General features: G+C 32.9%; 1 protein-coding gene and 1 long non-coding RNA gene across 6 annotated transcripts in view; one reads left to right on the top strand and one right to left on the bottom strand.

Moving 5' to 3' along the window:
* Positions 1-1,210: 1,210 nt before the first annotated feature.
* Positions 1,211-3,202, bottom strand: LOC101057544 (uncharacterized). The gene is made up of 3 exons (XR_001711531.4): positions 3,115-3,202; positions 2,454-2,512; positions 1,211-1,240 (listed from the first exon to the last, which is right to left on the bottom strand). It is a non-coding gene; the product is annotated as an uncharacterized LOC101057544 (long non-coding RNA).
* Positions 3,203-3,743: 541 nt separating this feature from the next.
* Positions 3,744-24,335, top strand: part of BRINP3 (BMP/retinoic acid inducible neural specific 3) — a 386,225-nt gene continuing 365,633 nt past the window's right edge. The window contains exon 1 of one of the 5 annotated variants that reach the window (XM_525003.9): positions 3,744-4,160. The gene's annotated coding sequence lies outside the window, so the exon portion shown is untranslated. Of the gene's footprint in view, positions 4,161-5,620; positions 5,830-7,113; positions 7,202-24,335 lie in introns of those variants that run through there. The other 4 variants (XM_063794383.1, XM_016934383.2, XM_063794381.1 and 1 more) reach the window with 4 other exon arrangements.

Consider the following 24,335-nt stretch of genomic DNA (forward strand, 5'->3'; position numbering starts at 1 on the left):
TCATGAGCGATAAGATTAAATGATCCTTAATGTCCATTCAAGTTCCAACACACTTTTTATGAGACTTGAACACATTAGCCCCAGTTTATTTAGCAGCATTATTGATCTTACAAAATAAAATGTGAAGATTCCTGCATACACAGGTATTTTTAAAACTTTAGACTCTTTCAAAGAGAAAACTCTAAAAGCAAACATAGCAGAGATGAAAATGAAATATAAAAATTTTATTGAAATTAATTATATGTGCATAAATGTGTGGGTCATGTGTGGCTTTCTTTGCTATGCAAATAATAGTCTCAATTTATTTATCTTTATATAATCCGTTTTTGTTACAAGTTAAATTTAATGTTAAAATCACCTGAATCATATCAACATTTTGCTTCCTAGGCAAATTGCTTTCCAATTTCTGTAATAAAATGTAACTTGAATATTGCTTTTAGATTAGAAATTTTAGTGGGTTAATAGGTAAGAAATATATTAGTTGGTACTCATACATAGCTCTTATAAGAAAGCAGCACCAGGATGGCTAACAAAAGCATTACCAATAATATAAAATATACTGAAGTATTAACTGCAAATATGCACCATGATTATCTAAGAAAGACATTTTCAACATAAAATTAAAATGCATAACTTTTGGAGCAATCTAAGTATAAACCAGATTTGCTCTGAAGGTGAAAGGCAGCTAGGAGATATAAAGCCTATGGCTTCATGAAGGAGTTGATCAAATGTAACCATATGAATTAGTATAGTGCTCAAATACTTAAATTGTTAAATAAACTTTAAATGCTGTAAACACTTTTAAAGTTCATGAACTATGGGTCACAAAATTAATATTCTTGTTATCCTGTTTTTTTTCAAATTTTTAAGAACAGCAATCACACATTTATTTCACATATAAAATAAAAATCTGAATGTTACATTTTTCTAATTTAAGTCCGGGTGGGTCCTCAATAAACAAATGCATTTCTCTGAATAGCAAATTATGTAAGTAGCTTTAGGCAGCATACCAAAGTCTTATGTGAAAAGTATGCTCTCTAACTCTCACAATTGTTAAGGTTTATTTGCAGTGAAAGTAATTCAGAATTTTCATCCTCTTTATGTGAACCTCAGATCCTCTTAGCAGCATTTGCCAGCCTCTCTAAAACACAGAGACATACACAGACATCATCCTCTTGGTAAAATGAGACAACAGAAGAAACACTTCTGCTCTAGGACATCATTAGAGCTGAACAACAGCCTGAGGAGAGAAAGAAAAAAGTGTTATACCAACATGCCCTTAGTGAATTTTTTTTTTCTCTTGCAAATGTTGATAGCTATAAAGACTATATAGATAGTTGAGAACATGCATATTTTGTCTTGCAATATGCCACTTGACTACCTCTCTTCTGAAATTTTATACTACTGATTTCTAGAATACTGATTTTCTAAAATGAAGTTTATCTTACCAATAACATTTTAGTATTATACGTTTCAAATGATTTTTCAGTCATCCTGTTTTCATCAGGAATGCGTTTTGTGCCAAATAGCTTATTCTTTGTCATTAAATTTAGAGGATAATAAATTACAGTAGGATAATAACAATAGACAAGAAAGTTTAATTTAAGTGTTTTACCAGTAAAATATATTTTATAATTAAAAATGCAATGATTTCTCTGAGAGCAAATCTCCCTTAATTTTGTGCATCAAAAATGGTCAGCTTACTCTTGAAAACCAAGTTCACACAATTTGCAAAACATGTTATTCTCTACACTTAATGACATATGATGTAAGCACAATCAAGAGCCGTTTGGCTTCTTCCCTACTGCTACACCAATCCACTCTTCACATTGTGAGCGTGCACAGGCTGGGGGTGCTATAGACTCATGGAAAACCAGAGGGCTTTATGAATTTGCAGTACCACCACAATATGCAAATAGCCATTGTGGATACTACTAATTTGTATCTGGTGCAATAATTGGAACCGAGATGCACATTTAATAAGTGGTTTCTAAAGCTTTAATTTACCTGCGAAATGTGAAGAATAACCATTCTTAATTTTGGAACTGAAATTGTATTTCAGAACATGGCCAAGACATACTAAAAGCATAGACATGAGCCCACTACCTAAAACTCTTTTCTTTATTTTCAGAAAGCAAAGACAGTTAGTAGGAAATAAGGGAAATACTTAAATACCACTTTTGGAAACAAACAGGGATTTAACTGCTTTATCTGTCTTTGAGTTTTTAATGCAGGATATAAAGGACCTTAAAGCGTTCATATTGTCTCCTTAAAACCCTCTACTTCAATTTCACCCTTACAAGCTACTACTCTCCTAGGGAAGAGGAAAAGAAAATTTCCACTGACCCAGCTCGTGATTTACATACAGAGAGCAAATAAATGAATGGAGTGGGGGATGGGGCAGTGAGAAGCAATCTGTTTCTTTTTCAACCGCAGAAAATAAGATTACTTACCAAGAACATTTTTATCCAGGGCAAATGTTTATTCCCTCTATCATTCAGCGCCTCAGTCTCTGCAAGAAATCAATTTCCACTCTACCTTTCCCTCCTATTTCTAAAAAAGAGAGTGAGGCGGATACTTCTTAAGCTTCGGGGTCCGGAGGAAGATAGAGCTAGAGCGGAGGGCAAAAGACTCCCACAGCGCTCTTTATACAGATCCGAGCTCTGAGAGCGAACCCATGGGGAGGGGGCGGGGGATCATCTCTAAGGAGAGTACTCCGAGTAGGGAGGGGGATTCATTCTGCAGCCAAAATATAAATCATCTACAAACAGATTACTAGCCTCTCAGTCACACAGGCAGTTCCCCTGGGAAACCGGTTTCAAAGAGGAAAAAGAAGTTCCTGGAGAGAGAGAGAGGCAGAGAGAGAGAGAGAGAGGCAGAGAGAGAGAGAGAGAGAGAGAGAGATTGGGGTTTGGACTTGCAGAGGGAATGGGGCCAAGGAGAGGAATAGGGAGAAGGAATAAAGCTAATCTTACCGATCGATCAGGCGATCGTTTGTTCAGTATTGGGACACGAAAATGGCAAGATAATGCATTCGGCAGCAAAGCCATTTCTAGCACACTCTCCCTCAGTTACTGCAGGAATCAGAGGGGAAGCGGGCGCCTTGAAACCTACCACTTGCTCCCCAGGGACCGTCCTCAGAACCTCCAAAGCTCTAGCTTCTAATGCAAGGCGTTCGGAGCTGAGGGTTCAGGTGGAAGTCAATTGTCTTGAGTCACAGGCAGCAGGAACGCCAAAGAAGTGGGACCTGGGAGGGCTGCTGCCGCCGCTGCTGCATCTAACCACGGTTCCCCGTCCCCTTGCCTAAGCCTCCGCGGCACAGCGCCCCCGAAAGCGCCTAGCGACTCGGCCTCCTCCGCATCTTCAGCCCTTCGATCACCGCCCGCACCCCCCCACCCCCCACCGCCTCGTGCAAATCGCTGATGATTTGGTCATCGTAATGTGACCGGTGGTAGTGGTTTATTTGGGGAGTGGGGGAATTGGTTGTGTTGGGCTTCCTTACTACGCCTCCCTCAGTTGCTGCAAGTGAAAATGTTCAAGGGAAATACTAGTGAAATGCACTGATGGAATACTATTAATCCTAATGATAATGGTCCCAACGCAGGTAACTCTTAAAGAACTGAGAGTGGGAAGATCAGAGCAGGATTTCCGAAGTGGTGCCCTCTTGAATTCTCATTGGATCCTCCCCAGCAGCCTAAATCATTCTTGCTGCTATATCTATCAGGATGACTACAGCCTTGCTCACTAGTTCTGTCTTTATCTCCTTGTCTTCAACACATCCTTTTACTTCTCTTTGCAGATTTATCTGTATTCCACCTCCTGTTTTCTGGGGTTACACAGCTTCTGCCTTTCCCCACTGTATGGGGATGTACAGCCTGTAAATTTTCACTTTGCTTAAGGATCACCAAGAATCACCCCCCACCATTCCCCACCCCCCCATATAAAGCATTTTCACATTCTGCTTTCTTGCCTTGGGGGTTCGTGGCTCTCTGTGTAACTGGTTTTTACTTGGTTACATGCCATCAGGAACTGCTGATTATTTTAAAGTCCTACTACCCTGCAGCTCACTACTTTACCTTGATTTGGAAGATCATGGAATATCTATTTGAATCCTGGATGTATTTTTCTCACAGTCTTCTTGCTTCCTGAAATTTCCTCTGGTAAGTTATTCTCTTTATCTGTTACTAGAAACTTAACTATTGCTATTTTTAATAAGCTCTGCTTTGTTGAAGTATTTCATTTTTCACATTTTTGTTACTTTCAGAACTGAAAGATCCATATGGCCATATTTATTAATTAGTATGTTAGTGGCAACTGCACTACTAAGACATAACCCATGTAATGTATTACCCCAATATCCCATGTATTACCCCAATATCTTTTACCTTCTTTATTTTTTAAATATTTGTCCTCATTTATATTATGGGTTACATGGACATTAATCCCCCCTACCCCCATTAACCCTTCTTGGCACACATTCCTGTGCCATTTGAAAGGTCACATTTTATAGGTTTATCTAAGAGAGAGCTTAAAAGAGACCTTCTGACAATTGCAAGGTCTGGAAAGTTCACTAGTCGGATATTCAGAAGGTTGTTCAGGTCAGTATTTGTTCATGATAAGCAATTACATGACTGAAGGAGGACTTTGTTGCAAAGTGTATTTTTATGAATTTAGCAAGACCTTAAGCACTAAAATGCCACTGAATGGTAGGAAGAGGACTGTGAGTTTTGAGGGCACCATATTTTTTTCTTAAAATATTTCAAATCACACATAAGCACGTTATTTTAGGCATTGTATTTTAATTCAGGCATAGTATTTGTCAGTACATTTCTGATTTTGTGAATTAGCTGGTGAACAGTTAATTGGACAGAGAGTACTCATTTCAGAGAGGAGCTATCAGAAGAAACCCCTGATTATCTTGGTTCTGATAAATTGAAATTCAAGAATAGACTTTACATGAAAAATTTAATTGCCTCACTCTTCATACTTGTCTGCCCCCAACGCTTGTGTTTAATAGGCATGTTAATATGGTCAGTGCCTTTTGCTTTTATGAACATTTCTATGGACTTAACTGACAAGATTATCACCTCCTCTTCCGTATAGTTGTGTTGAGAAACATTTTAATCTTTACTTTTACTTCACAATTGACACATAATGAGGAGAGCACGATATTCATTAAATGCCAAACCTGCATGTATCGGTAATTTTTAACACCCACTGAGGGTTTTCTCTGAACATCCGCCCCCGCCCTCAAATTAAGGGCAAGTTCCTGGTCTCTACAACATTTCCTTTTCTTGGGATACATGGAGGTAAGAACCTATTGTTCACGCTTTTCTTTTCCTTTTTTTTTTTTTTTAATTTCTGGGAAATAACTATTCTTGTCGTCATTGATGGCTGACGCGACAACCCAAGCAATGCTTTTTTAAATTCAAAAGCCCTTTTAGCTCCCAGACATAAAAGTACTCTAGCTGCAGCGTCGCCCCATCCCCCCGTCTCGGGATTCAAGGGCTTTTCCCCCCTTGACTCCCACCGAGAGGGAACGGGGTTGAGACTGTGGTCCGCACCACTTGGCGCCCCTCACCCGTCACTAGGTCACTAGTTTCTACCTGGTCTCTTTCCCAGTCCGGTCGTCCTGCCTGACAAGCCAGTGCCATCAGAGTCCGTGACTTCATTTGAAGAAAGGAGGGCTTCATATAATTCAATTCAAACATTCTCTTTGGAGGACTGCTGTTGTTGCGCAAGGGTGGAGGGAGGAAAAAAAAAAAGAAAAAGAAAAAAAAAACTTTCAGTGCAGTCAGATCCAGTAAGGAACAGACAGTCAGTATTTAGGTAAGTGCGTTTTGCTGTATTATACCTGAAGCTCAAGCGTGTGAAAGGGAAATTTACATCTGAGGGGCTCCCGCTGCCAAGAACGTTTTAACTGGAGGGTTATCAACAGGCGACTCTGCGTGGAAATTTCTCCGCAGCTCACGGCAACGCCTATGCCACCTGAGCTCAGGGAACGGAGGAGAGCAAGGTGCCTGGTTGACCAGCTGGCCCCAGGCTTGCTGTTGATGTGGGAATAACCCATGCGTGTAGGAAAGGTGTCCCCTACTCTGACCTGCTAGCTCAGGCTCTGCACTCAGCCCCTGCAGCGAACGTGTGCTTGGTGTGGGCATTTGCAGCCCCATAGAGTGGGGTGCGCCAGGGGGTTTCCATCCTTTCAGAATGCTCCATTTCCAACCTTCCTAAGCCAAACTTGAGCAAACCTCTTCTGTATGAGAGCATAGACTTAAGATCTCTGGAGTCTCTTAGTACATTTTTGCGTTAATATTTATTTATTTTAATGAGCTATATTTAATGTTAGTAAACGACGATTCCTCAGAATGCCTGCTTTATAAAACCCTAATCACTGTACTTGTCTGACTGCGAAGTAGGGTTAAAACTGTTGAATGACTTCTTAGGCTCTGTGTTAAAGTATTATTGCTGACGGTCACTCCTTCCTTTCCTTCACCAACTCCCAAGAATCTGGAGGGCGGTGGGGAGAGCGGAAGAGAGTTAGATTTCAACTTGAAGCTAGAGCTTGGAATATAAGGTTGAAGTTAAAAGCAAAGAGTGAGGGTTTGGAATCTGTCTAGCTTATATTATACCCACTTTAAAGTTGGCCTTTTATTTTTATTTTCCTCTTTTCTGGAGGTGGGGGTGGGAAGTAGGAAGATCTGGGACTGGGAGCGCTCTCTTCCAGCGTCCACCGGAGAGGGGGTGGTGCTTCTTGGCCGCTGGTTACTGCTGGTTCCACAGCCAAACAGTGACAGAGAGTTTAAGTCTCTGATGGCTGTTCTCCTAGTCCCCAAGAGTTGAACCGGAGAGGCTTTTACTTTGCACCAGGTCGAGAACGTGATCAGCCCTTTAGAGAAGGAAGCTCCTTGTAACAGGAATTCTGCTGGGAAACGCCGTGTAGGCACTACCTCCAAAGATAAGATGCATGTTTGGAGCTGTGTAAAATGCCCACTGGCTGTTTGAAAGAAGGAAAAGGTGACTAGGGTTGCAAAATAACCTTAGTATCACTTAAAAATATTCTATCTAGTCAAATGTACGTAAGCAAAGAAGAGAGCACCAGGATATAAAACTGCCACAGCAGCTTGGAAGACAGATGATTCAGATTTGGGGGACTTTCTTTTGCGTGTTACATAGATTTTTTTGTCATCATGCAGTTAAGCAGGTAAGGAATGAATGTATTTTCTTGACAATCATATAACTTGTGTTTTACTATCATGTGATGTTTTTTCTGTGTTGCAAGCAATGGAATATATGCATTTTCAGTTGGTCCTGCTATGATGCATAACTTCTTAATATTCACATTCACGAAACAGGGTAAAACAGTTTAGATGTTTAACATGCATTAATTTAACTGCTTAGTGTGCATTTATTTAAATGTGTGGCCATGTTACAAAAATCATAAACTGGACCAAGGTTAGAGGAAGAAATGGGAAGGGTAGAGAGTTAGAAGAAGAAATGTATAATCTTAATAAAACATGGAAGATGGCAGTTGCAGAAATGCATTAAAAACATTGCTTCTTCTTAAGGTCCCAGACCTTAATATACAAAGGACAGGTGAAGAACTATTAAGGGTTTCTTGAACTATCAAAGTAATTCTGACTACTCGAGACAACTGTTTTGTAGGTATTTCCATTATTTTCTCCACCTTAGGAAAAAATACATGAGGTGGGGGTGGGTTGGGTTGTAAAATAGAAGGAAAAAAGAAGAAAGCTTGCCCAAGGGCAGTGTAGTGTACAACCCCAGTATGAAAATCTTTGGGTTTAGAAAACCAGTTGGAAAACTGAAAAAAAAAAAAAAAAAAAAAAACAGAAAATTATGGGTTTTCTTCCCCAAATAAATTTATTTTACATTTTTAGTTTTGTAGATTGAGCAGCCAATAGATTTCTTCCACTATCAGATTTTTCTCAATTAAAATGACAAACACATTCTGAATACTCAAATAAGCTTTGTTATTATTATTGATATTGTTTTGTTATTTTTTGCTAACATGTTGAAGGAGCCTGGACTTTCCACACAGTGAAGCAAAAAAAAAAAAAAAAGAAAAAAGAAAAATTACAAAACACCATCATAAAACTCTTCTATTTGTTAATAACACTTTCTCTTCTCTAAGAAATTGTATTATTTAAATTATCTCTGGAAATAGTTTTAGTACTTATATTTATTGATGTAGATCCCTGATCAATAATTTTTCTGCTAGTATGGCTTACTGATAAAACCTGGAAGAAATAAGAAAGATAATTGTAACTTTGGGTTGTAAAATTGCAAAGTTGTAGTGCTTTTCTTAGTTGGATGCAAAAGGTAGTTTTTCCTCCACTAGGGAAAGTAATTTGTCAATGAATTCTAATTCCCTAATACTTTTGCATTTAATCCTTAGCAATTTTATTGTAGTAGATATGCTCATTGTGTATATATGTTTGTGTGTGTGTGTGTGTGTGTATACATATATATTTGTATACATGCACACATTTTTGGTGGTTGGAGAAGGTATTTATTTTAAATCTATGTTGTTTTAATAATGTTTTCCAGACGAAATAGACATGATACCATATAATGATCAATTTCATTTTCTTTTAATCAGATAATATTATGTGATTTCATCCTCTCATAGGATATCTTATCTTAAGAAATTCATCATCATCATAGAAATGTTCATTTTCATAAACTACAATACATCTTGATTTTCTCCATGCAAAGTTATTGTACATTATAATTAAGTAAATAAAACCTAAGTAGGAAGAAACCATTGGGACTCAAAGTGTGTGTGTGTGTGTGTGTGTGTGTGTGTGTGTGTGTGTGTAATTTCTACCATTATCTTGACTCCTAGATTTGTGGATTCTTTAAATAAAAGTGTATTTATTTGCAGTGTAGTGTATTTGTGGGTTTCTCTCCACAAGTACAAAGAATGCAACTGTTGGGATTTCCAAACTTTTATGTTTCATTATCAACCTATGATTCAGTTTCTTATGTTTCCTGTATTTATTTTTAGTTTTTCCACATTATCTTTAAAAGAGGCAGTTATTTACTAGAATAAGAGTCTGAAACATTTTGTAATTTAGCAAATTGCATATTAATATTAAAAGAGTTCAGACGCAAATTGGAATATGACACCAACTTGTGTTATCTTTGTTTTGCACACATATCGTTTTTAGAAAAAAAAATTTTTTCTTAAAAAATATCCCAGAGATTTTTGGATATTATGATTGTGTGCTTATGATTAGTGATGTTCTCTTCTAAGGCTTTTAATGTTTTTTTCTTTCACATCGTAATAAAGGGTTATTGGGAAAAGTAGAGTGCTTGTACATGTAGACTTCCTTCCTGAATTTCAGTTCTAGTTCTACCTGGCATTAATGTACTCCTGGTAAGATTTCTTGACCACTCTTCATTTATTTTTCTCATCTCTCACATGGAGAAAACAATGCCTACCTCAGAGAGTTGTAGATAAAATGACATAAGAGATATGGATGCTTTAAAAGGACAAATATGTTATGAAAACAAAATATATTTTTCAAAGGACACCATGTAAGTTTGAATTTTTAATTAGACATTTTTGATAAACTTGTATCTCCACACAATAAACAATGTTGACTCAACTTTTTTTTTAATGTTAGTATCAAATCTTCTTGGTCAGTGGTGTTATGGTGTCAAATGAATTTAATAAATATTTGACATTGATTAAGTATAACAGCTTCAATATGTGTAATTTAAAAAGCTTGAAATAATACAGTTCCTGAGGCATATTAGTTGTTATTTATAGTATATTTACCTTTGCTTTTATTCAGGTTGGGGTACAGTCACCTTTACAAAATAGTTGCTTTTGATTGGTTTCTCATTGTTATTTAATAGAAAGGACATCTGATTTCTTAGCAGATTTATATTGTCAACCTGACGGTCTCTACTCTTAATTGGGAACAAGATTAAAATATTTTCATGTAATCATTTAAAAATGGAGAAACTTTAGACAGTCAAACTTCTAATTTCCAACGCTTTTTACAAACTCATATAAAGTTTACTAGAATTAATTAGGATGACATCCGGCATTTTTGGTGTTTTAATTTAGCAACTACTTGGATAAACTTATTTAGACACTTTGAAGTATAACTCTGTCCACTTTCTTCATGCACTACTATGTGTTCTGTATAACTTTATTATTTTAGTGTTAATAATTCATAATTTTTAAAGGAAAGCAAAATAACAAATAATCTGTGTGAATATTATTGATTGCTAATGGATAATCTTAGTTGCTAAAAGGAGGAGGATAGTTTAATAATATTTATTCTATTTTAGGAAATATTCTATCCTGTTTTTTGAAAATGAGCCTCTGAGTATAAAATTTAATAATGAACACTAATGACCTTTCAACTGAAGATATACTTGGAAGTTCTGGCCAAGTTCTTAATTTTTTATTTTTTAATAGCATCAAATAGCCACCATAACGATTTTATACTGGTTATGAAATGTCCTCACAAAGAACTTTGAAGGTTTCTGCCCCTATCTTTTCAAAGCATAAATATAAGCTAGCAAGAATATTTGTATCCAATTACTCACCTGCAGACCTATCCAATTACGAAGTCTTCATAATTACTTTATAAGCTTACTTTATAAGCCTTTAATCCACTCCTCTACACTTAATGTTTAAAATAAAGTATTCATTCATACAGTTCTGGAGCATTTCCCAATTTCATACTCAAAATAACTAATCAAGAGTAATTAATTGATGCTCTAATAATTGCAATAACTCAATTATGATTTACTAATCAATATCTTTTCCCCAAAATTGAAAGATATAGCATAAATATTTATAATGAGTCGATTGGATTACTTGATGTTTTATCATGAAATACATGTTTGTGCTCAAATTTTGAAATGTTTATATTCAACCATGATTGTATCAATTGAGATGGTGAAAAATGACATGCAATCTACTAAACTGAGAAATTGTATAGATTCTCATTCTTCTATTTCATTGTTATTTTCAATAATCACTATTCATAATTTGTCAATGTTTTATTGTTTAAGTTTAGAGTTAAAAAGTACCCTCAGTGCAACCTATTTTTACTATTTTTTTATAAGTATTTGTTTTAATGCCTAAACCCTAATTTACTCAGATGAGATGTGGTTGCCTTTAAAAGCACCCAAAGCAAAACAAATTCCTTTTAATAGCTAATAAAGTAGCTACCATATTATAGTTCCAGCAAATTAAATCTATAAAGTACACATTTATTGATTAAATTAATAAACATGTGAACATTACATTAGAATGTATTATAGTTCTCTGCCGTGTAAGAATTATTCTCTCATAATGGTGTGTTTCATTTATATTCCATTATAGATTTATTGTGAAAGAATACTTACAGATAGACTTATTTTTCCTGATTTCTGTGAGTATTAGCCAAGCTCATCAGGATTAAGCTTTTTTTTATTAACTTTTCTGGACTGTTGCATTTGTTAAATTTAAAAGCTATCTCTAAAATATTGCACTATTAAAAAACAATCTAGAGTTGGGAAGACCAGAATTCAGTAACCATGCATTTTAGATTTTTCAGTGTCCAGTATATAACTACACTGTTATTTTACAGATTCATTAAATTCTCACTGTCACTAATAACAAATATTTTCTTTGAAATGTTTCAGATGCTGTTCAAAAATGTAAGCCAGTCTAAAAAATGTGATTAAATTAAATCAAAAACTAAATTTAGCCATTAAAGCATGAGTTTATTCAAGTATCATATTAAAAAGCACATATCTGTATGAAGGTTGAGTATGATTGGGTTCTGTATAATACCTAATGCGTATATTTTTAAGACAAATTTTTAGTAACTGCTTTTAAATATTCAATTTAATGTTGCTCGCCAAAGCCCCTTCTGTTATAGCTAAACTAAATATAGAACAAAAATTAATAAAATCAGGAAGTTCCTGGGATAGATAAAAAATAAAGTGGTTTTCATGACTTTAGTATGGTAATATTTCTGATGGTTTGAAAAGTCAGCTCTGTAAATGTATATACACAGAAGAAATACTGTTTTTTTCAGACATGAACACTTCTTAAATAATTATAAATACACTCTAAATTGGTAGAAGAAAAATTATGAAAACTTGAATAAATTATGCAGCAAAGTTGCACAAAATACTATTTTAAGATAATTAATGCTTGCTTTCTTAACATTTTTGCATATAACGCCATGCATGATAATACATAGATCAAGTCTAGCTTATTGAAAATATTAAAATTAAATGACTATACTTGAGTTTATAGTAATAGAATTTCTTATTATTCATCCAGACCAGTTCACTAATATATAAAGACACAGTAATAGTACATTTTATAAATGTGGTAAGTAATATTGTCAAGATTATACCAAACAATAATGAGGAAGAAGACTATATGTTTCAAAATGGAGTAATCTAGAAGAAAATGAATTATCAATGATTAACAGTACCAACAACTAGAAAGTGTAATTTTTTCCTAAATATCAATTTTACTCCAAAGAGAGTTTTTTAAACAACTTGTTAATTTTATTAAAAGAAATTTATGGGTAAACAATTATGAAGAAATCTGTGCTTATCAGATGTATAAGATACTTATTTCTACTTATTCAAAGTTTCAGCAGGTAATTTGGAGTAACTCAAAGACAGCATTATTATTTTTCCTAACGTGAACTAGAGAAGTGAATCTAGCTTTCTCTGTGAATTGAAACGTAAACTTCATACCTAAGAAAAAAGGGTCTCCTGAAAAAAATTTTAAAGGACATTCAAAGTATATTTTAGAAATAATTTTTACACCTTTTTAAAATTAAATTAATTGTTTTATGCAACTAACTCACTTTTGAGTGGAGACACTTTATGGATTTATAAGCCTCCTCTACTCCCACCCCCAAAAAGATACAATTTTGCAATCCATAATTCCTTGTTTGAGAACTTTTATATCAAAGTCAGATTATTGTCTTAATAAGTGTATAGCTATCTTTATATTTTGGTCAAAAATGTAACGCTAATATGTTTGAATAGTAACTTACCTATGGGGAAAATAATTCAGAGGATTCTTGTTTCCTTTTAGAGTGAACTCTGGCAGGTTTGTGTATGTATCTTTCAACCAGCCATGAAATGAAGACATTTTAACAAATATCTTGTTCAATCAATTTGAAAGACGAAACAACAAATTACAATTGTAAGATAGGCCAGAATAAAAAGGAAAGATCACTTTCGTCATTATATGACAGGCTTTTAAAACCTATCATTCATAGCTGTTAATTAAGGAAATCAATTCTGATTTCAAGTAAGAATCAGCAGCTCCAATAATAAGTGTTTGATTAACTGTTAAAATATTTCTTTCTTTTTAATAATCTTTAGTAAGGTAAATAAGTTTATTATCACATGATTCTTTAATTACAGAAGTGATATAATTTTGAAATGCTTTCCTATATTTTAGATATATATTTGCATCAGTCAAAGCTGAAGACAATTTGCTCAAGATCTGAAACCAGACAATTATTAACTATTAATTAAAATGTATTTATTACTAAATATTGGTCTCAGATAAGTCCAGTAATAGTAATTGCTGTAATTATTGTTCAGAAGGTAATTCTTGACAAGTTCAAACAAGATGATTTTAAAAATTACCACTTAGTTTGTGCATGACATGCTAAGAATAGCTAATATTTAATAGTCTCTCTATGTCAGATATCGTAATGTCTCATTTTAATTTTCTTTCTTTTCAAAATTTGAGTGATTCTATTTTATGTAAAGACTTATCAAAAATCTCTAAAAATTTTTTTCAAAAATGTTTTTAAATTTTAAAAATGGTTTACTTTTCTTTTGAAATAGTACCTCATAACCTTTTGAGTTTGAAGACAGTTTGGGCTATTTTAGAAGTTAAATTAATGTATTGACAAGTGGTCCTTGGAAATGTCAAGTGTTCTCAAAATTGTATATTGGGGAATGATAAAAGTAGATGCTTATTGAAAGAAAGAAAGCTTAGTTAGACACCATATAATTTTTGGAGACATTATAAGGCTAACCTCTGGGTTAAAATTTGGGCTATCCAAGCCTCTGTGTCAACTGGGTAAGTTGTGCTAAGGTTTTCTAAAGAGGCATTCTTTAATTAGAAACACCCAGAGTTCTGACATGCTTTACTAGATGGCAGTTAAGGAGGCAATTGGAAAACAGCATATAAAGATTTAAGTACTTGGTGTTAGTTTTGTTTGCTTGTTGTAGATCACTTCTGTTTTTGACTCTTTTTTTAAAAAATGTACATTAGATGTATGATGAATTATGTGCACTGGTGTAAACCCTGGGAATATAACAATGAAAAGATGTAATCATTGCTCATAAGATGCTTACAGTTTTTTGCTATTTGTAGTACACTTTTTAAAATTAATCTACTAAATCAAATTTAATGCTTGGTCACTCATTTTATTTGCACACATGTCCAATTTTGATACTGTAAATATAACTCTCTTAGAGAGAAGAGGGTTGTCTAATTCTTCATTATAGAGAAAAGTCAATGAAGAATGCATTTTCTATGTAGGGTATTAAAGAATAACTATTAAAGAGAAATGGAGAAACCAGGACATTTCTGAAAATAGTCATAACAATTCTCAGAGTGATGATTTAGTGGCATTTTGTGTGTTGTTGTGTTTTTGTGTTTTTTTTTATCTCCAAAATATGTTGGCTTCTTTTTAATGGAAACATTTCCAATAATTTTTTTAAGTTATAATAATTAATGAAAAATCAGATTAACATTACAAGTGTTTTATTTACAAATTTATTTTTTATTCAATTTATTTATTAATAAACTCCATTTATTTAGGACCTTCTACATGCCAAGTTCTCTTGTTGGTGCCACAGAGATATTAGTGTATAAAACAGAGACAAATCTGCCTCATGTTGCCTAAACTACAGTGGAATTGTTACCATGTGAATTGAATGACTTCTGTAACCAGTAAGAAGACAAGTTAAGGGGTTTACTAATAATATTTGTAACACACATTCCTCAGTTAAAAATGTTGAAACATTTTCATTTCCTTAGAAATTGGTAAAAAAGAAACTGAAGATTATTATTTTGAAATTCTGAAAGTTTTTTCCTATGGACTAGATAAGTACTACCTCTTTTTATCTTAGTAAAAAGTTTTACTGAACCATCTTTGAAAGCTCCTTCAAATGTAATATTTATTTGTCAGTGATTTCAGAGTACATGCTCTTATTTATGCTTCTCTAGAAAATAACTTCTAAGTAAAGAGCTCATTTCACCTTGTATGCCTGGTTAACTCCAGGGTAAGCCTGGGAGCAATTACAGATCGAGAGATTTCCATTTGGTTACCAAACTCCAAGATTTCTTTGTCCCAGTATTAAGAATTGTTCTTAGATTATATTAGTAAGCCATTATTTAGAGCAGTATGAATATCTTTGCTGAACCATTTTTATACTTTTAGTTTTTATTTGAGATCATTGTTAAAGAAAAAAAAAAAAACTTTGTAAAACTGAAATTGAGGACACTATCCAAAAGTGCAGGGGCAATATTGTTCACATTTTCTTTAAATTGACACTTACGTGACAAAATTCTTTTAATAACAAAAAGCATTTATTATCCTTGCAAGTGGAACACTTTCTATTCTTAGATTCTGCCAGGAAAGGCAAAATCATGTTGCCAGTTATAGTAACAATTAAATCTTGATATCTGCACCTAACATTCTACTTCGTTTCTACATATCCTTTTAATCTTTTTTTTTAAACTGTCTTCTGTTTTACTGTTTTGGTAGTAAAATATATTAATTGTTATGCATTTTCTGAAGCTGTTAATAAAAAAAATATTCATAATACTTGTTAAAGACTTGTGGGATAGACCTTATTCAAGGTGGGCTACTTTAATGGGGTTTGGTAAGTGAAAGACAGCTGTTTCACTCAACTCTGAACTCAACAAGAAAAAGTAGAATTTCTAGCCAAGGAGCAGGATGGGGATCAGTGGATGGAAAATTACTAAGAGAAAACATTAGGGGTAAGAGGGGATTCTGGCTAAACTGATCTAACAGGATTCTTGCTAAAGACAGGCCAGGGTGGTCAGATATCACCTTCAGGATAGTGAAGAATGAGGAACCCAAACGGATATCTAGGCGGATCACATATTAAGGGTGACGATTCAAATAAAACTGACTTAGCAGGATTCTTGCTAAAATTGGACAACATAGAGACAAATGCAGAAGCTCAGAAGTCAGGGGCTGAGAACTGAGTTAACAGGAGCCTGACTAGAGTTAGGTCCAGAAAAGAGTCTTTGTCAAAGCGTTCCCTATACTTTATATTAAAATTAGATTTTCCAATCTAATATACTTTCTAAACATCTTTCATTTGAACTTCATTCTTTAGTGCCTGACAATTTCTTTATGAATTAAAATGAAGTACAATCTGAATCTTACAGTGATATTTTATTATATGATCATCTACGTTGAAACACCATGATATTTTATATTTATCAGAAAACCTAGGTGATTCTTGTATTTGGGGCTCTTAAGAATAATTTCCCCTATGTGCTGGGCCGACTTAAGGAATGGAACTTACCTTCTCTTCATTTTTCTAATCAGTTCTACCATTAGGTATTAGCATTTAACTTCCTCTTTATTGGTAGGACAAGACTGTATTGACAGGATGAAGTAGGAGATTAGTTTCCTTAGCAGTACACACTTCTCAGAGGAATACTAACCCTCATTAAGTTGGAAAACACTTAAAGCTGTAATTCAGGGCACTATATTGCCTGATCAGCTAAAATAAACTAGAAGAATAATTTTCTGGAACACAGGTTTAGCAGAGTCATATGACTAGAAGAATGCATTTCTGAGGTCGGTATTAACTTGTATAATATGATTGAAGACAAGGAAGCTCAGTTATTTTGAGAAAGAAATAAAAAAGAATAGAAAAATAAAAAAGTGCAATAATAATGCACTGCTAGCACATTAATATAATGGAAATCTCCTGCTAGTGTAAGCATATATAATAAAGCAGCCCAAAAATATTTATTCTTTATAAAGTTAAAAAATAAACAGGAGTTCATTTCAGTACCTGTTCCAAAAAGTTACTATGCCTAAGACAGTGCATTACGTAGTAGGGGCTCCAGGGATTACGAAAACATAATAACTGCCAGCAAATCTCTCGTAATCTGGTCATATGAACAAAGGTGTTAAAAAGAATAACAACAGCATATTGTAAAATTTTACAAGATTCATGAATGAAAATCTATCCAGTCTCTACTTACTTTAATAATTTATGACCTACTTTGTTCAAAAAAGTTAAGGTAGTTATTAATACACCAAGACATTTGTCTTTGAAATTCAAAAGGGATTTCTATTTCAAATAAACATCCATTTCTGCCATTTTTGTAGCCCCTCATTAGATAAATTCAGTTTGCTTTGATGCTTGGAATTAAATACCATTTTACTTTAAGGATTATCACTAACTTTTAGTTTTCTTTTAAAAAAAAAAACAAATTCCTTTACTTTTTGAAAGATGTAATTTTTGTTATAATTCCTAGAAATATTCAGTGATAATTTGTCTTTTTAAATTTCAGAATTATTTTATTCCCATTTTTACATATTATTGTTTATTTCAACAGAAGATAAAGATAAAGCAATTATTTCTCTATACTCTTGTTGGAGTATAGAAATAGAATAGCAAAATCCTACCTATTTATAGGACGAATGGCCTACATTGTGCAAAACAAGATTTCATATCTTGAAGAATTATCTGACATCTTTAGAAAATACAGTAGCAAATTTTAGTTTGCTAGCTATCTAAAAATTCATTACCTTTAAATAAAAAATGTAAAGATTAAGAAAGAACAATTTGAAGTTATCTGAAATCTAAAATTATAGATTGTAATCAGTATTTCACTAAAGTGTGAAGTTACACATCATTACCAAAAAGCAATGATGCAAATTATTGAATAATGAGACTCTCATTCTTTTACTAATCTGACTACAGAATATATAGAATTTATGAACATCCAAAAATGAAAATCCATGTTTTTACACATGTAGAAAGATAATGTATTACCTTATTTATTTATGTTTGAATATGTTCATGGAAAATAATACTTGAGTATTGACTGATGTCCTAAAAGAGCAATGTCTTTAAAACATTTTTTTTGTACCCAGGATATTTCTTGGCAAATGATGTTATAATTTTTCCTTTTTTTTTTAGTTGTAGTTCTGAATTTTCACGCTATTATCACTTAAAATAATACTTGCTAGAAATGACCCTCATATCCTTATATCCTTGTCATTATCTATTGTATGAGAACATGAAAAAACGGATTTTAATTAAAATTGTATGATTGCATTTTAGCAAAATATTAAGTGTCATCTAATTTCTCTGAAATTTTATTATGTCTCCCATTGTTAGACACCAACTATGTAAGTGTTGAATTGTCTTATTTTTAGTAGTACTATAAAGCAATTTATAATAAGATTGAATAATCAAAGCCTATGGATTAATCTTACAATTTTTCTGAGGAACGGATAAGCAAAATTAATCCAGTTTAGCCATGATTATACTTTTCAACCCAATAAATATCATATGTAATATGAAAAAAAAGTTTTCTAATTTTTGACTTTTCAGTACATGTTTTAAAATAAATCACATTTAGTAGATTTAAACTATCACTTTAATTCAAAATATTAAACTATACAAAGCAAACACTCAATGAAAACCCATAATATGTAGTTACTCAGAACACTTGCTTGCTTTTAATAGCTTGAGATAATAGTATTCTTTCATTTGAATTTTTATTTTATACAAAGGTGACCTCAAAAATTCTAAGAAATAACTTTCAATTTGCAATTGGTTGTTTTTAGGTTACAGTAGAGTACAACAGGAAAACTGGTATTCAGTTTGACTTCAAGAGTACAAATGAGATCTTAATAAATACTACACTGTGCTGCTGAGAACTGAAATAAGAAAATTTCGTGAAATGCTTGGTATATCAAAAAGATTAAAAAGGTGTTAATTTTGTTGTGAAAAAAATAAAAATAGCATTTCATTTTATCATCATTTTCTTTATTTTCCTCACAGGTAGTCAGGGAGATCTCAATCAAAATAATCCTAGTGTATGATTTTCCAAATGGAGAGGAACAGGCTATTCAATTCCTGTTTCTTTATTATTATTCTTTAAATTCTCATTGTGCTCCTCAATTAGAGGGGGATTTTGGTTTGGCTGTTTGTTAATTAGGATCTAGGTTTGACTTTCATATATAGTTTCTGTCTTTAGAAATTGAATTGTAGAACATAAGTGAAAAAGTCCTTAGTTTTCCAGTTGTGCATAATATGATAATCTCTTATTGTTATGTCCAAAGCTAATAATTAATAATAATACTTTCTATTTTTGTCCTTAACATTTTTTAACATTAAGAATATCTTGCTTTGGGCCAGGTATGGTGTCTCATGCCTGTTATCCCAGCACTTTGGGAGACCGAGATGAGTGGATTACCTGAAATCAGGAGTTTGAACCAGCCTGACCAACATGGTGAAATCCCATCTCTACTAAAAATACAAAATTAGCTGGGCATGATGGTGCATGCCTATAATTCCTGTTACTTGGGAGGCTGAGGCAGGAGAATCGCTTGAACTGGGAGGAGGAGGTTGCAGCGACCGAGATCGCGCCACTGCGCTCCAGCCTGGCGAAACTCCGTCTCAAACTAAAATAAAATAAAAATAAAAATTAAAGAATATTTTGCTTTGATACTCTTTGAGCTTGTCAATATATGTTTACAACCTGGTCTTAAAAATCATTACTTCATAATTCAATTTGCTCCCTTTCTTCAACTGCCAAAGATATTTTCATCCTGACACTCAGCTCAGATGCAGATTCAGATACAGATTCTCTGTAGATTCTATTTCCATGAAGAATAAATTTTCTTTTTATTATATGGTCTTGCCAGCCATATCACAACACCAGTTGCAGTTGCACCCTAATTTAGTACTTATTTCATCAACATTTATTCATTCACTCTAACAATACTTATTTATGCAGATATATTTCAGAAACTTTGGTGACTATTTTCTTGTCATTAAGATAGGAGCAATTATTTTTCTCCCAAAATTAATCTAATTGAAGGAAAGGAGATGTGCAGGGAAATAGGGCAAACATGCAAGCAAATATCATGTAAATGTACCATCATAGGGAAAGTAATGGGAGCATAAAAAAATGACCAACCAACTTTGTAGGGTCATGAAAAGCTTTGTGAATGAAATGATAATCTAGTCTGAGGTTTTAAGGTCAATGTTAGGCAGATGAAGAGATCCTAGACCAAACAGTCATTCAGGCAGAGGAACCGCAATAAACTAAGATCTTGGAGAGAAAATGGGGTGAAGATGAGGTATATGGTCATGGCTGAAAAACAAAGTTGGTGTTTGGTTAATAACTCTCCTGGCACATATACATAAGAAAGATATGGATAGAGAGTTAAGCAAGGAAAGATAATTTCATAAGTTATTTTAAAGAGATCAGATATCCTGAAACAAAAGTCATTACGTAATTGGGGGTAAAGGATTTGCATGTTCAGATTTAAATTTTTAGTAAGATCACTCTGACTGTAGTAAAAAGAACAGATTGGATAGAGCCACATGGCTAGTGGGAAAACTAGTCATGAAGCTATTGCAGTAATACATTTTAGAGGCAAAGTTGGTATTGTTGAGCGTATACTATGAGACGATCAAGTAAAATGGGGGTGGAGAAAAAGTGGTAAATCTTATATTTAGGGGGAAGAATGTACAGAACTTGAGGACAGATTGTATATGTGAGTGAGAAGGTAGGTCAAAGTCATGTTTAGGCTTAAAAATTTGAGTAGATGGAAGTATCATTTAGTGAGGTAAGAAAACCAGAAAAAGTTTGGAGAACGTTTAGTTTTCCTTGACAGAGGTATCGTTTTCTAACAGAAATGGCCACAGGCAATATGCCCTGCCTTCCACATGGCCTTCCTAAACCGGTAAGTTCCTGAGGCTAAAAGCACTATCTTTATTAAGACTTAAGGCCCACCTCTGTCTCAAAACTTATCATGATATTTTGCACATTGCAATTGATCAATAAGATTTATTTTTTTATTCTGGTTTTCTACATTATTACTTCTACCAAATTAGAATTGAAACAATTAATAAACTATAGTGGAAAAAGTATTGAAAATTTATGTTAAAATATTTTTACCTCATCTACCATTTATTTACTTACACAATTATGTGTTTAGTATTCATTTATTTCATAGCTAGTATTTATTTAAATGAATAATCAAAAAATAATTATTATAGTTATATATGATTATATAATAATGCTGTAGATTTTAAACAGATTCTGGGGTACTACATATAAATATTTTATTTTATAATAAATAATTCTAACATTTATAATTTAATAGATTTAATAGAATAATATGTATCATATTATTTGAAAGAATGTGACTTTTTAAATAGTTATTTTGAGTATTGGATATTTTATTTTGAAGATTCATAGTTTTACATTTATAAGCTTCAGTATTAGTAAGCATTAATGTTAAGAAACTATTTTATAGAGCAAAGCAGTATTTGCTCAAGAGAAGAAATTTAGAGAATGGTTGCAGACATTGGGCAAATCAGCCAATTTTCTTTATACCTTTGTCCAATACTTAAAAATTTATGAGAGGGGGAAATACAGGGAAAGAGAAAAAGAGACAGAGAGTGATAATATGGTAGAAAAAAAAGAAAACAAAACTGGTTACTCTAGCTGACAGATATGTAAGAGTTTACCATATCAGTCTTTCAGTTTTCCATGGGTTCTACATTATTCAAAATGAAAGTAAATATGTTTGATAAAATGATTTTCTGAAATGACTTTGCATATTCAAGTTCTTCAGCAGGTTTTAGTTCCTGAGAGAATATTTTGGATATGTAAGCAGCAAAAATCAGTCCAAATGCAAATACAAAAAAAGAAATGATACACTTTGCAATGTTAATTGTTTAACAAATAGTAGTAATTATCACTGGACATCTAATTCGGTTGTGGATAATAAGATACTGAGGTTTAAAAGATGCACCACTATGACATGACCCACCACTTTAAAGGATATTAAGTTTAATTCAGTGATTCCGAATATTTTGTTTATATCTTTGTAGTTTCAGTTCTACTGGAAATTCACTTTTACTGTTATAGTAAATATGTCTTTCATAAATTTCAATATTTATTAATTTCAAATATATATGATATATCAGTATTTTAGATAAAAGTAAGGTACCACCACCTTGGAATAAGACTACTGACAGCTAGTAAGAAAGAATAATGATATATAGACTGTATATTATACACATATTATTTATGCATTTATTATGTATTATATGCATTAGTATACATTAGTATATATGTAACGTATTTTTGATGTATTTTATTTCTGCACAGATTGTCAAGGCCATTGAGGATTTGCAAATAAAATTGTATCATGATGTGGTCTTCACAGTTAATTTTTTGTGTGTGTGTGAGAAAAAATTTAAGAGTAGGACCTATACTAAATATCTGTTTTTCAAATAGATATTTCAATATTTATGACTTATTTTTTATGAAAAAAACCCATAAATACTTCTTAATTAAACACCATGTTTTAAACATAAAGTCATGTTTTTAATTTTGTATTGTTTTTAATGTTTTGTTTTTTGTGTGTGTTCTTCATTCTCTTTTATTTATCTCTTTTATATAAAATCACTCTCCCATGGTCCAGAAAATATTGTGCATTGATGTTCTCATCTCCTTAGTTGGCCACTTAGCCTCTTGGTTATGAATATTAAATTCTGGACTATTTTGCATTTCCCCACACTATAGAAAAAGTGATAAATTCATTATTAGTTTAATAATTTCTATCCTCTTTCATTGGAACTTGTGATTTCTCTTTCTTGGCAGTATATCTAAGTTTAGCTGTTCACCTCACTTGTCACCTCAAAATATCCTAACACTACATCGTAACAAACAAACTCTATTTACTAAACCATCTCTGACACATGGATTAATACGGTTATAACCCAAACCAAATAAAGCAACCAATTAAGGTCATTCAGTAATAATTTATAAATTAGTACTCATGAAAATATGAATTAAATGTACAATGATCTACTTTTGTGACAAACCAGGTAATGAAGCTCTTCTGATGGTGAATATTGAGTTTAATGACCAGTTGTCCTAAAGATGGCTAGAAGCTTACATCCTTGCCTTAGGCATTCTATTATGACTTTTCTCCCTGTCATGTAACTTGTGAAAAAAGTTCTTAAACACTATTTCAGTATAACTTTATTGGGATATCTCAATTTGTTCATTACAAAATATCTTTATAAAGTTCTTACAAATACAATGATTTTAGGATATCACCAAAATTAACTTAATTTGGGGTAAGATTGACATTCCTATGTGTTAACAAACTTTCAGAAAAAATTATTTCTGTACAGAAGTGGGGAACATGTTCCCAAAATCAGAAGTAGAAAAAACAGAAATAATTAACCCCCCAAATTATGTGATAATTACCTCATAATTACCTGGTAATATTGTTAGGTAGTTCTCTGCACAAAATTAAAGAAAACCTTTCTATCTTCCCATATGTTAAAATGCATAACAATGTGAAATGATGGATATGTTAAATTGTTCCACTATTGTAACCATATTACATCATGCTGTACACCTTAAATATACACAATATAGTTGTTTTTTTTTTAATGAGGGGATATGAAGACTATGAAACAAGCTCAACACATTTGATAATGAAAGTGATAAGAAAGTGGTTCTGGGTAATTCACCTATTGAAAAATTACAGAATTGTAGAACAGGACCTCAAATGCCATCTAGGTCAACTGTATCCTACTTTTAAAACACTTTGTGTATTACAAAAATCACGTGTGTGAGTACAAAACATTTGTTTAATTTTAAGGTGTATAATGGCATGGCTTCATACCAGTATAAAATATAACTTAAAACTTTACCACATGTCCTTACCATATGGTAGGCACTATTCTAGGGATTTTACAAATATTAACTCACTCTATTTTTATAACAGACTGATGAGGTGACCTCTATAATAGTTTAGGAATCTGACGCACAAAAGAAGTTAAGTAACTTGCCTAAAGTCAAACATCTATAGCGTTAGTAGAAGGGCTGGGTGTTTTTGTTTTGTTTTGTTTTTGTGTTTGTGTTTTTTTGAGACAGAGCCTCCCTCTGTTACCCAGGCTGGAGTGCAGTGGAGTCATCTAAGCTCACTGCAACCCCTGTCTCCCAGGTTCGAGAAATTCTCGTGCTTCAGCATCTGGAATAGCCA

The sequence above is a fragment of the Pan troglodytes genome, chromosome 1 (assembly GCF_028858775.2).
Source record: "Pan troglodytes isolate AG18354 chromosome 1, NHGRI_mPanTro3-v2.0_pri, whole genome shotgun sequence".
NCBI classification, from domain to species: domain Eukaryota; kingdom Metazoa; phylum Chordata; class Mammalia; order Primates; family Hominidae; genus Pan; species Pan troglodytes.